At 35.4% G+C, this 14,057-nt stretch overlaps 1 protein-coding gene across 1 annotated transcript in view; it reads left to right on the plus strand.

Moving 5' to 3' along the window:
* The window catches only part of Lis-1 (LisH and WD40 domain-containing Lis-1), a 185,869-nt gene that overhangs the window by 70,574 nt on the left and 101,238 nt on the right, over positions 1-14,057 (plus strand). The window contains 1 exon segment of the mRNA XM_081770535.1: positions 2,900-2,972. The gene's annotated coding sequence lies outside the window, so the exon portion shown is untranslated.

Consider the following 14,057-nt stretch of genomic DNA (forward strand, 5'->3'; position numbering starts at 1 on the left):
ATGAAATTTGTTGTAGTATTACTAATACAAATCAACAAAAATATAGCAAAATTTAAGTAAGAAATTAAAAAATATATATATATATTTGTTAAATCCAATTAATAGTAGAAGTGAATTAAAATGTTTCACGAATCTAATTATTAAATCGGTAGATATTGAAAACAAGCACACATTTGGAGAAGTTTGGAGTAGTTTTGTCTCCTGTTGAAAGGTGAGCCATAGAAATCAATTTTGTGCTTATAGAATGTGTTAAACTATAACACAATAATACGTGCGTTAATATATTCTAGATTCTTGGTGGATGTGCATATAGTTGCTTAACAATATGCCTAATATGCTTGCAGATTTATATTGCCATGATTTTAAATAAATATTTTCAGTGGATTTTTTTTTTATTTTTTAAAAAAACGATTTTTATAGTACATGTTAGGCGTTTTGGTGTAATTTACAAACACACAGTTTGGAGTAGGGTGCAAAATTTCAGTCAGACGCATTCGCCCATCAAAAAATGATGGTCGCCAGTCTCTCTCACGTACAAATTTTGAGAATTCTCCCCTTCCCCAATGGTCTTTGGTTTGATAAAGGAAGAGATTACATCAGGGCATAAAATTTCAAAGCCAGACAATATTAAATTCAGAATAATGAATTTTGAACTGGACAATTCATATACATGTTAAAAAAAAATATCTTACCATAAGACTTCATGTTTGTATAACGTTCCCTCTCTGCACTGAAATACCAGTTACCGATTGCAGTTTTCGCATCAAAGTCCTTAAGTGAAGTGCATTGATAGAAATTGTGAATTTTATACTTACCGAACACTGGTCGCCAGCTCTAAATTTCAAGTCTGCAATGGCGACCTGGCGACCGGAAATTTTGCGCCTTGGTTTGTTGGAGTTAAGGGGAGGGAAAAGGGATGATCGCTCTTTCAACAATGCAGAGCAACACTAGTTACTTTTGAGTGTGCAGATAAACGATGTTCTACTGTATATGTATTTTAAACGTACCTACTTAGAATACACTATAAAGATATAATATTGAGATTAAACATTTAACGAAATTACTTCTCGCATTATTATTTCAGGTTTACATAATGTAACCTTTTGTTGTGACACTAATTCAAACATGTTTACGAATTAATGAAATGTCTGAGTAAGTGAAAGCGTGTTTTATTGAACTATTTTCCGTTGTGTGTAGCTTAAAATAATGGCAAATTAATGCAGAAGAGATACGCTGAATGTATTAGTGAAATGAACATCGTCAAAAGCAAACGAATCCTAGTATGGTGTGATTTGGAATTGTAACTTCCTGTAGCAAGATGTCAGAAAAGAATTTAATTCGAAGAACACTGTATCATTGTAGAGAAAGATAAGTTGTGTAGAACGCTTGCCATATGTTATCTTACTTACCAGTAAATCTGTTTATATGAAAGCCCGTGATATAATTGAATTCTTAAAACGAAGATAAATACCACTTGATTTAACCATACATCTCAGATCTTGTAGATAATTAGGTTTCTGTTGTATAAAGATTACAATTTCTGTTCCCCTGCCACTGGAATCTCTGTTGATCCGCATAGTGGGATGCTGTAGTGCGTCAGAGAAAGATCGATGACGTCATCGGATGAGAGCTCTTGCTGTTTTAAGAGGGAAGATATTTGCTTACGGATGTCTGTTTTGTCTCCGTGGGAGGATTCGTTCGAACAGCTGTATTGTTTTTTTTGTCCCTCAGTTTATTTTAAACGGAATTTCATTAAAGAAAGCACAACGACTATATGAATAGAAAGGCTTCATTGGTGTATGTATTTGTGTGTGGTATAGGGGTTTATTCATATTTTTTTTTTAGAACGAAATTCATTGAATAATCGTAATGGGCAAAATTAATTATACGTAATGAAGGGGGGGAAGGATATAGAATATCCTGATCTCTAGATAGGCGAATACTTGAAACTAGATCCCTCATTTGTTAGGTCGATTCTGTACGACGTGATGTACCAGCGAATTTTCTTTCTTGGTTGGTCTTCGTAGCTTCAGCTTTGCTTTAAAAAAAAAGTAAATAATTAGTGTTATTCTAATGGCATTTACGTAAATATATAAAAGTATTCGTTATTCTAATTTTTCTTTATTTCCAACACTTAAAATATACTGTTACTTATTACTTGCTTGAACTGAAAAATAAGAATATTAACAATTATAAATTATATTAATATCAATGTAATGTACTCGTATAATTCAACAATCTTGTATCACAAGGAAATTTTAGAACTTTTCTCTCCCTTGGGAGAGCTGTTTTATACTTTGATAAGGTCTATTCTTCATACCTGCATCTAGATAGTCTATCCTTGGTCTTCCTCTTCTTGGTTTTCCTTTTGCCTTTTCTTCTATCAGCACGGTGATCCAATCAGAGTGCTGAATAAGATGCGGAGTGTATGCGGTTTCTTCTTTTTCCTATTATCTTCATAATCTGTCGTCCTCCATTACCCTTCCTTTAGTACGTCTTCAGTCCTTTTCTTTTCGGTCCATGAAATGTGCAGCATTCTTCGCCAACATCACATTTCCAATGCTTCCAGCTTGGATATTTCTGCTTTTCTCTGATTCGTAAAGCGGCACACTCCATACCAGTGTCCTAATAAATCGTTTTTAAACGTCCAACGACACATTTACTAATGTTAGCAGTCTTCTTTTCCTATTGAATGCTTGTTTAACCTGCGCTATTCTGGAACTTACATCTTTTTTACTTCTTCCGTACGAGAATATTAGAGTTCCTAAGTAGGCGAACGTCATAACGTCTTCGATTTTCTCTCCATGTAGCCATACGTTTGCCCCTTCTTGTATTGCTATTGTGCACTTTATCATTTGGTTTTGTTCTTTTTATTTTCATTTTTCATTTTTTTTTCCAGTTGGTCCTTCAAGTTTGAAAATACTTTTATGTCATACGAGCTGAAATACCCGGGGTTGCATGGAAAGAATAAGGTTTGTGCACATTTGAAAAATAACTGAGTAGAATAAGGAATAACAAGTAGCTTCAGTGTTGTGCCTGTCAATATTTGTGGTAGCTGATATTCATGCTCTTGACCAACCTTGAGCCTAAATGTCATCGAGACTGTCACCAATCAGCTTATCGACTCCGAAAGCTATGGATTCGACACTAATCTCGGTCAAGATAACACGTATATCAATCGATAGGTGACACCGAGCTGAATAATATGATGGAAGTGTCTGTAGATATCATTTGTTGCCAGTGCCAATTCGTTCTACAACATAGTGTTTATTTATGTATATGCTGCATACGTAAACATTTGTTATCTATTGTGTTTGTCTTTTAACAGTGACGCACACATTACTTGTAGTACGAGGTGTGTTCAGAACTTTAGAAAAAATCCGTTCAAAGCAACTGTCCTTGACTTTTTTGCTTGCCAGCACCGCGTAGTGGGATTCTTCCCATGCATTTCAGCGGTAATTCTATCATTGTGAGACTCCAAGCGTTGGAGTGAAGTTGGGTTCCGCACTAGTGGGGATTTTGTGGTATTACAAAAATTGCTCATCAAGATAATGTGATGAAATTCATATTCAGAAAATGCGCGATGTTGTATGTAAAAATCGTCCGTGAGATAGCTAAGGAAGTAGGAACCAGTAAATTTTCCTATCATGTGATCTGAGTTGAAAAACTGAACATCCATCGTGTTGTCGCAAAATTCGTTCCACAGTTACTAACAAATTAACAAAAAGAAACACGCGTAGAAAACTTAAAATCTTTTGAATCGTGCAAATGAAGACGATAGCTTATTGAAAAATATAATATGTGACGAAGTGACGGAACTTGGGTTTATGGCTATGACGTTGAATGAAAAGCAAAGTCATCCGAGACTCACAAACCCGTCAACGTCTCTTAAAGTGATGTTTATAATTTTTTTAGCTAATTTTTTGGTGTTCATTATGAATATCAAACTTTGAACAAAAAATATTATTTAGAAGTAAGGAGACGTGTAAAAGAGGCTATCAGAAAGAAGAGACCAGAAGTTTGGAAAAATGGAACATGGATGCTCCTAGCTATTCGACGCATGTCATTAGAGTTTTTCTGCGAAAGAACAATACGACTGTTGTTTCCCAAGCTGAAGTTAACCCTGAAAGGCCGTTTCCAGTCCAAAGAAGAGGTAACAAAAAATTCGCTTGGAGATCTCCAGGCTATTTTAAAAAGTGAGTTCCGACAGTGGAAGACGCTGGGAAGGATGTATTACTAGTGAAAAGAACCCATATTTTGAAGGAGATAAATCTGAATAAGTTTCACAAACGGTAAGCAGCTTTATATTTAGAAAACTCGATTTCTTTCTGGATAGACCTCATAATTAGAAAAAAGAAAAACGTACATAAGAAAAGTTCGATCAGTTTCTTTTACTTTTTCGTTATTTCTCTTTTTCTAAGAATGTTCATTCCTTTTTCGTGCATTAGAGGAAGAAATCTCTGTGAGTATTGAATCGTGCTCAAGGTTATGCCCATTGACACCGTATCTAACGGTGAGTAGTCACGCTAGACTTCAGTTTTTGAGTTGTTCAGTCGTCAGCTAAATTGCTCCTTTCTTTTCATCTTCAGACAAGACTTTACTTCGTGTCTGTAACGTTTCGACAGAATGAATGGTTTCGTCTTCATTTTTTTTTTTTTGTTGTTGTTGTTTTAAACCTTTATTACAATCATTTATGTTTTGTATTATCTTTTGCAAACGAGTACATAGAATCCCTTCGTTGCTAATGTAACTGTTATGTCATAATAGTCATCATCATGCTATAACATGTAAGTGCACTTTTAGAATTCGTAATAAATGAAACACACTTGTAAATTTCATAATTAATTTCAGTCCTTATCTCGTTAACTGCTTACATCTCTTCCTTGTAAGTCTTTTTACTTCGTGCAGAAATAGGATTGTAAGAAACAAATGCGTATCTTGTACTCGATTCAGACATTTATTAGAAATTGGAAGTTTTCAGAAGGATGCCATTCATTAGCTTTTCCAGCTAGTGTCGCGAAATAAATCTTCAACTTCTTAAAGATGATATATTATGATGAAACCCCAAATAATACGTTAAAATCAAAAAAACGAAATGAAATTTTTAAGTGTTAGGTCCCACGATTATGCCGGCTAGGCTAAAGGAAACGGTGATGATTGAGAAATAAATGAAATGGTGAATGAATAAAGTGGGGGGAAACGGGAGAACCCCGAGAAAACCCATGCACACGGTGTTTGTCCACTACAAAGCCCACTTGGCACGAGCTGGGATCGAACCAAGAACCTCGTGCACCAGAGATGAACGCTTTACCACTGAGCTACCGCGGCCACATGTTAAAGTCAATTTTTAGACTGTAGGGGAGCGAGCTCTACCTAGGGTCGGTTGTACCTATGACCAGTGCTCATTAAAAAGCCGTGTGTTGTCGGGAAAGATCGGGAATTGGTCAGAGAAGACTCCGTTCCGAGCCCTTTAGTTCCTACGGTGTCCTCCGTGTTCCGAGATCTTGGTCTGATGAGTAGCTGTTTATTTTATTTTATTTTATTTTTAATGTTTTCGGGAGGTCAAAATTAAAAAAAAAATGGACACAAACTGTAATTTTCTCTTCCTTAGAGTGCACGCGAAAGTACCAACAATTCCTTATAACTATTGGTAGTGATTCTATTGATTGATTCCCGATTTTTATTTGAATGAAGCCACCTTGGGCTTGCCACCAACAACCTTTAAAGCAAAGAAGGCAGAGTGCTGTACCGACGGCCACTGAATCAGTTGTACCTACGGCCACAGTACTAAGGCCTGTGATGTAGCAAATGACAATGAAGCAGGACAATCCTCAAGGAACAGAGATGAAGAGCATTTAGAAACAGCACTAGGTATAAATCAGCAGGAGCCTCATATCTCGGAAGCCACCATCATGCCTGGAGCCCCATCAGCATCCTTCTTGATATCGCCAGAAATTCTGAGGCCTTATCCCAAAGTCCCTGTCCGAAAAACGAATTGACTGGGCGATAGAAGGCAGTTCAAGGATTCTGACATGCTCACAAGAGATTAAGAAGCTAGAAAAAGCCAGCCAGGAAAAGCTTAACTAGTAAATAAACAAAAGATGACTAAACAGGCCTTGACATTCGCGAGTTGATGTCTTAAGAAGCTGCCATAACCAAAAGTTGAAACCACTGTATGTCAATCTCATATTCTCTCATTTTCAGTTGGTTTCAGCGATTTCAACTTGAGTTCAAAATAAAAATTATATTTTTCAGACAATTGTGTGCAATTAACGAGCATTACCCCTGATATTTTTTTTCTCAAAGATCTCTTTCTTTTACTAACTGTTTACTAACAAAAATAAAACGTTATTTGTGGCCTGTTCTTGACTATTTTTTTTTTCTAGTTTCAACCTGTTCGTAGGTACAAATAATAGGTGGCCGTAGGTACAACGGGCTGTTGTACCTACGGCGTACAAAGAGGTCTTGAGAAAATCATTCTTATTTAACAACAACATTTTGAACTAGACACAAATTTTGTGTAATCAAGTGTTCCCAGACTATGTGCCTAAATTTTATATTTGCGAAAAAAAATGCATTACAGAGATCAGAAAATATTCAAATCGAAATTTTGACCGTAAGTTCAGCACCTTCACCTACCAGTCAACAGTTGCAACGGCAATTCAGATCTAACGCAGGCTAAGAGAAAAGTCTGTAGCAATGTCATAAGCATTCAGTAAAGTGTATAGTCAGTCAGAAAAGAATGGGAATCACTGCGCTACAGAGATGATATGGAACATCAGCTAAAATCGTGTAAAACTCGCAACTAATGAGGGGCCGCGATGGCTCAGTGGTTGAGCGTTAACGTCTGGTAGATAGGATAATTGGTACAATCCCAGCTCGCGCCAAGTTAGCTTTGTGGTGGACAAACACCGTGTGTGTGGGTTTTCTCGGGGTTCTCTCGTTTCCTCCCACTTTCTTCATTCCACCATGTCATTAATTTCTCATCATCATAGTCTCCTTTAGTCTAGCCGGTATAGCCGTGGGACGTAAAACATATTTCATTTCATTTTTTTTTCCATTTCATTTCGCAACTACAGATGAGAATACGATGATTTTGAAGGAAAGATGAGTAGTCAATTAGCTTCAAGGGAGAAAGAGGAAAGAAAGTTGTGTATTCTCTGTCAGTAGTCGAAGCCTCAAACCAACAATTTCATTGAGACTGGAACAGTTGAAAATGGAAATTTGTAATAAACAAGAAATTAACAAGAGAAAATATAATTATCAAAAGGGATATTATGCGAAATCAGGTCCTGAACAAACTGCATCCTTTTTGTTTTCTTGTTGCCGTATAATTTGTGATATTTTTTTTTTCTTTCCAGCTACAAGCTGTAAACATTTTTAGTTTAACACCGCTCCTCTAATTAACTGTGTGCAGTTACAAATACTTTATTAATATTAACCGTGGATAGTGTTCGTTAGTTTAGAGCAGTCATTTCCAGTGGATGAGTCAAGCAATTTTGTTACTTCCTCCCTCAAAACACAAGTAATGCAAGGTTTCGAAAGCAATATTATCTGTTCCAATCAAAACGTCCTGCTAGGTAAACAAAGCAATGGTCAGTGTGTGTCTCACCTTATTTCCTCGTAAATATGTTTCCTTACCTTCCGTATTTTTGATCAGTTTGCTCTTTAAATCACCATATTCCATAACACAAGTCCCTTTGTAAAGTCGGTGCGGTCAATTCATCCTCAGGTGCCTTCAAGGAAAGCGGTTCTTCCTTCTGTGTAAGGGTGGTCTCTCGAATGACCTGCTGAAAAAAAGTGCTTTTTTTTTTAACTTTCTCGCACAGAAAGTAATGTACAAGTTTAGTCAACAGGTTGTTTGATCTTTATAGCTGCATATTTTGATATTTAATGTGTCATTACGTTAAAATGTCTACTAGAAGTGTTTTCTGTGTTGTATGAGGGACACATTAGCAAAATGTATACATTTTAATTTAAATTTAGCGAAGAAAACAACGCGCCCCGTCGACGCCACATTCGTGCCGTTCATGGCTTGTTTGAAGTTTGTGAATGTGGTTAGGGTAAATTTTCTGCTTCAGTATAAAGGAAACCGGTTGGGAACTAATTATTTAAATGTAGCAGTTATAGCTTACGCCTGTCGAACCCACCGGATACAAAAGATGGCTGAAGGACTGGCGGAAATATGTCATGGTTAACTTTTCCATTGATGTTGTATAACGTATGAGCTTTTGCAATCAGAGAAATGCCTGAGAAAAACACTAGAGCAAAAGAGAGAAATAGCAGAATAAATGTTGGCAGTGTAAGAGTATTGCAGTATGCCTGCAAGACTATTCACTATGCTTTCGATATTATTATTTTCGTATTAGTCCGGTCAGTAGAACCTGACGACCTTCTACACCCGAAAGCTGGAATGTTAACGGTACTTTACGTAATAATGATGTTCTAACATGGTTCTTTAATGGATGTTGTCAGACGGTTTGGTAGGTCATTAGGGGTTGATGACATGGATTTGGAAAGTTGTTATATTTCTGTTTTTAGTTGTGCTGACATGGAAAGGTCATGTACTCTTTTTCGAGTGTGTATACGTGTCTGTAGAGACTTTATACTGGGTATTTTTAAAAATAATAATAATGGAAATTTGAATTAAATCTGGTGATACGTCATTCTGTATCACGTACTTTCGTAGTAGTGATTAAATTAATATTTGAGTCCCACCTGTTAGGCTAAAGGAGATGGTGATTATTTTATTTGTTAAAAATAAGAAGCTCAGAACACTTATAATGTGTGATACGCACTGGGATCGAACCCGGGACCCTTAACACTATTGGTGAACAATGTATTGTACTGAAAATGAGCCTGGTACCCTTAGCACAAGAGATGAATGCTGTATTGTACGGAGATTGAACATGGGACCTTTAGCAACAGAGGTGAACGTTGTATTGTACGGGGATTGAACATGGGACCTTTAGCAACAGAGGTGAACGTTGCATTGCACGGGGATTGGATATGAAACTTTTAGCAACAGAGATGAATGTTGTATTTTATAGGAATTGAATATGGGACCCTTAGCATCAGAGATGAATGCTGCATTGTACGGGAATTGAATATGGGACCCTTAGCAACAGAGGTGAATGTTGTATTTTATGGGAATTGAATATGGGACCCTTAACACCAGAAATGAACGTTGCATTGTACGGGGATTGAATATGGGACCCTTAGTAACAGTGGTGAATGCTGCATTGTACTGTGAATAAACCTGGTACCCTTAACACCAGAAATGAACGTTGCATTGTACGGGGATTGAATATGGGACCCTTAGCAACAGTGGTGAATGCTGTATTGTACTGAAAATGAGCCTGGTACCCTTAGCACAAGAGATGAATGTTGCATTGTACGGGGAATGAATATGGGACCCTTAGCAATAGTGGTGAATGCTGTATTGTACTGAAAATGAGCCTGGTACCCTTAGCACCAGAGATGAATGCTGTATTGTACGGGGACTGAACCCGGGACTCCCCCAAACACCAATGGTGAATGCTGTATTGTACTGAGAATTATTGCAATTCTCACATGTAAATTGGCGAGAAAAAAAAACATATGGGAAATACGAAATGTGTGTATGATTGAATGCTTTATTTATTTTGTTAATATTCATTATTTTTATTCCTTATAGTTAACTCCGTGTTTACAGCCAAGTTTGAAATACGGAGCGAGTGAATTGTTCTTCCGTCTCTGAGAGAAGGCTGTCTTAGAATGAATAGAGTTTTATTTTTGTAAAATGCCATTATTTCCGGGTCGTTGCCTTACACGATTTCTCCAGGCATCCGTTAGAACTATGGCTTGTGACACGCATGTATAGAGTGTCATTGCATTTTCTAATTTTATTTCCGCTTGTACTGGAATAACCTTAGACACTTTCTCCCGTGTTTGTTGGAACTTTGACTGATGACATACTGAAATATTTTTCCATTAACGATGATTGTCACTGCGATACCTATCTGCAGTGATGAAGAAGACAGATAGAAATTTCATGTTTCTTCCTCTTTAGAAGATGTATTTTTGTGGCAATATCTGATTTTGGCAGAATATCTAATATCTGATGAACATGTAAGCATTTTCCTTAATTAGATGAAAACCGTACATTGCCTGTCCTGAATGTTGATCGATCGATACCCTGTCTGAATGAGATTTCTCCAGCGGTTGACGAACTTGAAAATAAGAAATTTTTAGATGTCTTACCGTAACACTGAATAAACGATGTTAGCGGATATGATGACCTTATTTATTTATTTATAATTAATGAAATCGGGCTGAAAACCCGATGAAAACATGATGCTTGGGGGAGGGACATAATGAAATCCTTATATATATATAGTATTGAAATAAAGTTTATTATTGTTTTTACACCGTTTCATAGTGTGTGTGTGTGTTGATTTTTTTGTGTGTTGAACTTTTTTGTGACTGATTTAACAGAACGAACTCTGATTTTTTAAGGTGAGAACTTTTTTAAATGACATGTATTATTCACTTGATTATAATAATGAGTTTTTGAATAATTATTGAAAAACTACACGATTTGCTTCTGAGAAACATTATCCGGGAAATAAACCTACGACCATTTTTTGTAATCATGCAAGAGGATAAGCTTTGCGATATACTGAAAACGCTTGAAATGTAATTGCGATTTTCGATTACTAAAGTTATTATTATTATTATTATTATTATTATTATTATTATTATTATTATTATTATTTACGGATCGTATCTTTTTTATTATTTCGTATGCTAAAGTATACTCCTAAGAACACTTGCAGTGTGATTATTTTATTCGTTCGTGTTATTTTATTTCATTCATTCTTTCGCGTAGCAAATTCAACTTATTTATTGGATTGTATGCGAAGCAAGCTCAGAACACTTGTAGTGCGATTATTTTATTCGTTCGTGTTATTTTATTTTATTGGTTCATTTGCGTAGCAAATTCAACTTATTTATTGGATTGTATGCTAAGCAAGCGCAGAACATATTAAAAATGTGAACCTACAAATAAAAGACGGACCATTTACTTGTAGAGTTTTATTTGCTTAATTATAGGATGCTTAATTACAATATGTTTGATTCATTTGTTACGATTTTTTTTAACTGTTATACCGAGCACTTTAAATCAGTTATACCTAATATATATATATATATATATATATATATATATATATATATATATATATATATATGCACGTTGTACAGATGGGACTTGAACTGTTTAAGTAAGCTCATTTGCCAATAGATGGCATACTACTACGCTTTGGTAACACAACTGATAATCTTTTTAGGAACGCAAATGTTTGAACTAAGACTAGTATTTGCTGAAAGAAATGTTTTAGTCTTGGGGGGAGCGCTTTTCCCCCAACATTATCGTGTTTTAATAGTAAATATTACTGAATGTTAGTTATTTTGCGTGGGTGGTAGCCACATAGCGCAAACAATAGCTTTAATGTCAAGAAAGAAAATTTACGGAAACCCCTAAATACATTGGTTATTGAACACTGTCTTTTGACTTGAAAACCTGTTGTATATTCGCAAAGCAAAAGGAAAATTACGTAGCTATAACTGACGGGGCCCATTAGTTATAGGCGATCCTAGATTTTAGCAGTATTATCTTATAGCAAAAAGAGAATTATGTACGACTATTTGTAGTATATTTTTACAAGTAACGGGGGCCCTTTCCCCATAGTTATGGGTTCCTCTAGATTTTAGCAGTATTGTATTATAACGAAGCGAATTGAAATGATGTCCCTCCAACTAAGTGGCTTTTGCCTCCCAGATAGAGCCCATGTCCCTCAACGAGGGGCTTTTGCCTTTCAGATAGCCCAACATAGATTTAAACAGTATTATAGCAAAAATGAAATTATGTAGTCCTATTTGTACTATATCCCTCCAACTAAGTGGTTTTTGCCTGTCAGATAGATTGCCTAAATTTACCAGTATTATAGCAAAAGAGAATTACGTACAACTATTTGTAGTATATTTTTACAAGTAACGGGGGCCCTTCCCCATCTTAGTTATGGGTTCCTCTAGATTTAAACAGTATTGTATTACAAGGAAATTATGTAGTCCTATTTGCAGTATAACTGGCGGGTCCCAGTCACAGGATTACTTAGAAATTTTTGAGTCCCACGGTTATGACGGTTAGGTTAAAGGAGACGGTGATTATTTTATTTGTCGAACAATATGTGAGAGAATAAAAGATATTCTCCTAATAAATTAGTCGGAGCAACTTATTTTACGGATCGATTTCTATTTTTATTGGTTCGTTTGCTAAGCAAACTCAGAACACTTATAGTGTGAACCTACAAATAATTTCGAAAATATTTTAAAAATTTCGAACTTGCAAAATAAATCGTTTGCTGTGCAAACTCGTTAAAAATAAGGTGTTTGAACTAAATATGGGAGCTAAAATAAGCTCTTAAAAGTATATAGGAAGTGGGAGGAAACGGGAAAACCACCGAGAAATTTTCATATGTACGATATTTGTCCACCACAATTTATAAAAAAAAAATAAATCCAAACAATGTTTGTCATGAAAATGTTGAAATATTTGGTATTGAACCCGGGACCCCCAAACACCAAAGGTGAACGCTCTACCACCGAGCCACCGCGGCCCCCAGGTTTACTTAGATTTTAACAGTATATTACATTATAGCAAAAGGAAAATTACGTAGCTATAACTGGCGGGGCCCATTAGTTATAGGTGATCCTAGATTTTAGCACTATTATATTATAGCAAAAAAAAGAGAATTATGTGGGGCTGTTTTTACCGGTTCCCCATTAGTTCTTACAATTGTGGGTTTTTCTGAATAGGTAATAACATAATGATGATAATTATGTTCAACTGAAGGGTCATATGTGTTGGTGGGCCCCCCTTTAGGGATTTGTAATATAATGAACGTTTGGTGGTTTACTGATAGAAGAAGAATCAACTATGCCCTCACAAATTGTTTTATTAACAGAACACAACTGCGAGAAGGGTACTTATTTAATGCTATCAGTAGTATTTAATGGCTAAAAAAAGAAATATATATCATACTGTACCTTTAAAATATAAATATATATTCAGGACTAATAATAAATACGTCAACACGGCACACGGCTTATACTAAACTAAAGTTAATTTAAAAGTTCTCCGACAGATGTCATTGTTAGTGGTGGGAGGGGGAGAACACTTGATAGAACATGATATAACATGTATTTGATGTGTACGCTTATCATTTTTTCTTACGTCGGCGTGCGTTAAAGATCACAGAGAAAGCTTTCCTGATTATTTAACCTATTTTAATAGTATTAAATAAAGTATACAGGATTACCAGTATATTTATTGAGACCTGTTTTATTACAGATATTGAAGCTGTGCTAAGCGTTGTGGTGCTAGCAATTAATTAAAAAGTACCGACTATCCCAGCTGAGATTTCTTCTTTTTCTTTTTTGTGGATTGTGAACGGAGAACTAAGCCTTGAAACGTATGTATTTCTTATGGTTATTATTATGATTTTTTTTAAAAAAAAGAAAGAAATTATATGGTTTTTAATTGTACTTGCCTTGTATTTAATCAATATTAATGAACAAAGAGAGACTCTTTCTCTCTCTCTCTCTCTCTCTCTCTCTCTCTCTCTCTCTCTCTCTCTGTGTGTGTGTGTGTGTGTGTGTGTGTGGATATTTTTAATAGAATAGTTTATAATTTAATATAGGTGAATATATTTACTGATTTTTTCATAAAGTAACTTGATTGATTTCTATTTACATATCAATGATTAACTAAAGATGATTATTTTTTCTTTTATATGATATTATTATGTGAGCGTTGCTTAAAAGATGTATTTATTTGATTTTTTTTATTAAAGTGGTGTTGATTACTCAAAATAGTTTTTTCTTTGTTTTTTTTAGATGGATTTCTTCTGCCCAACTGAAGAATTTAACATGATTGATGAGATCTACCTGCAAGAGGTTTTGCGCGGTCTCAACGAGTATCCTAGGGTTTTTAGTACGTGGAAAGCCATCATGGA

Source organism: Thermobia domestica, chromosome 9 (assembly GCF_964235325.1).
Source record: "Thermobia domestica chromosome 9, izTheDome1.hap1.1, whole genome shotgun sequence".
NCBI lineage: Eukaryota > Metazoa > Arthropoda > Insecta > Zygentoma > Lepismatidae > Thermobia > Thermobia domestica.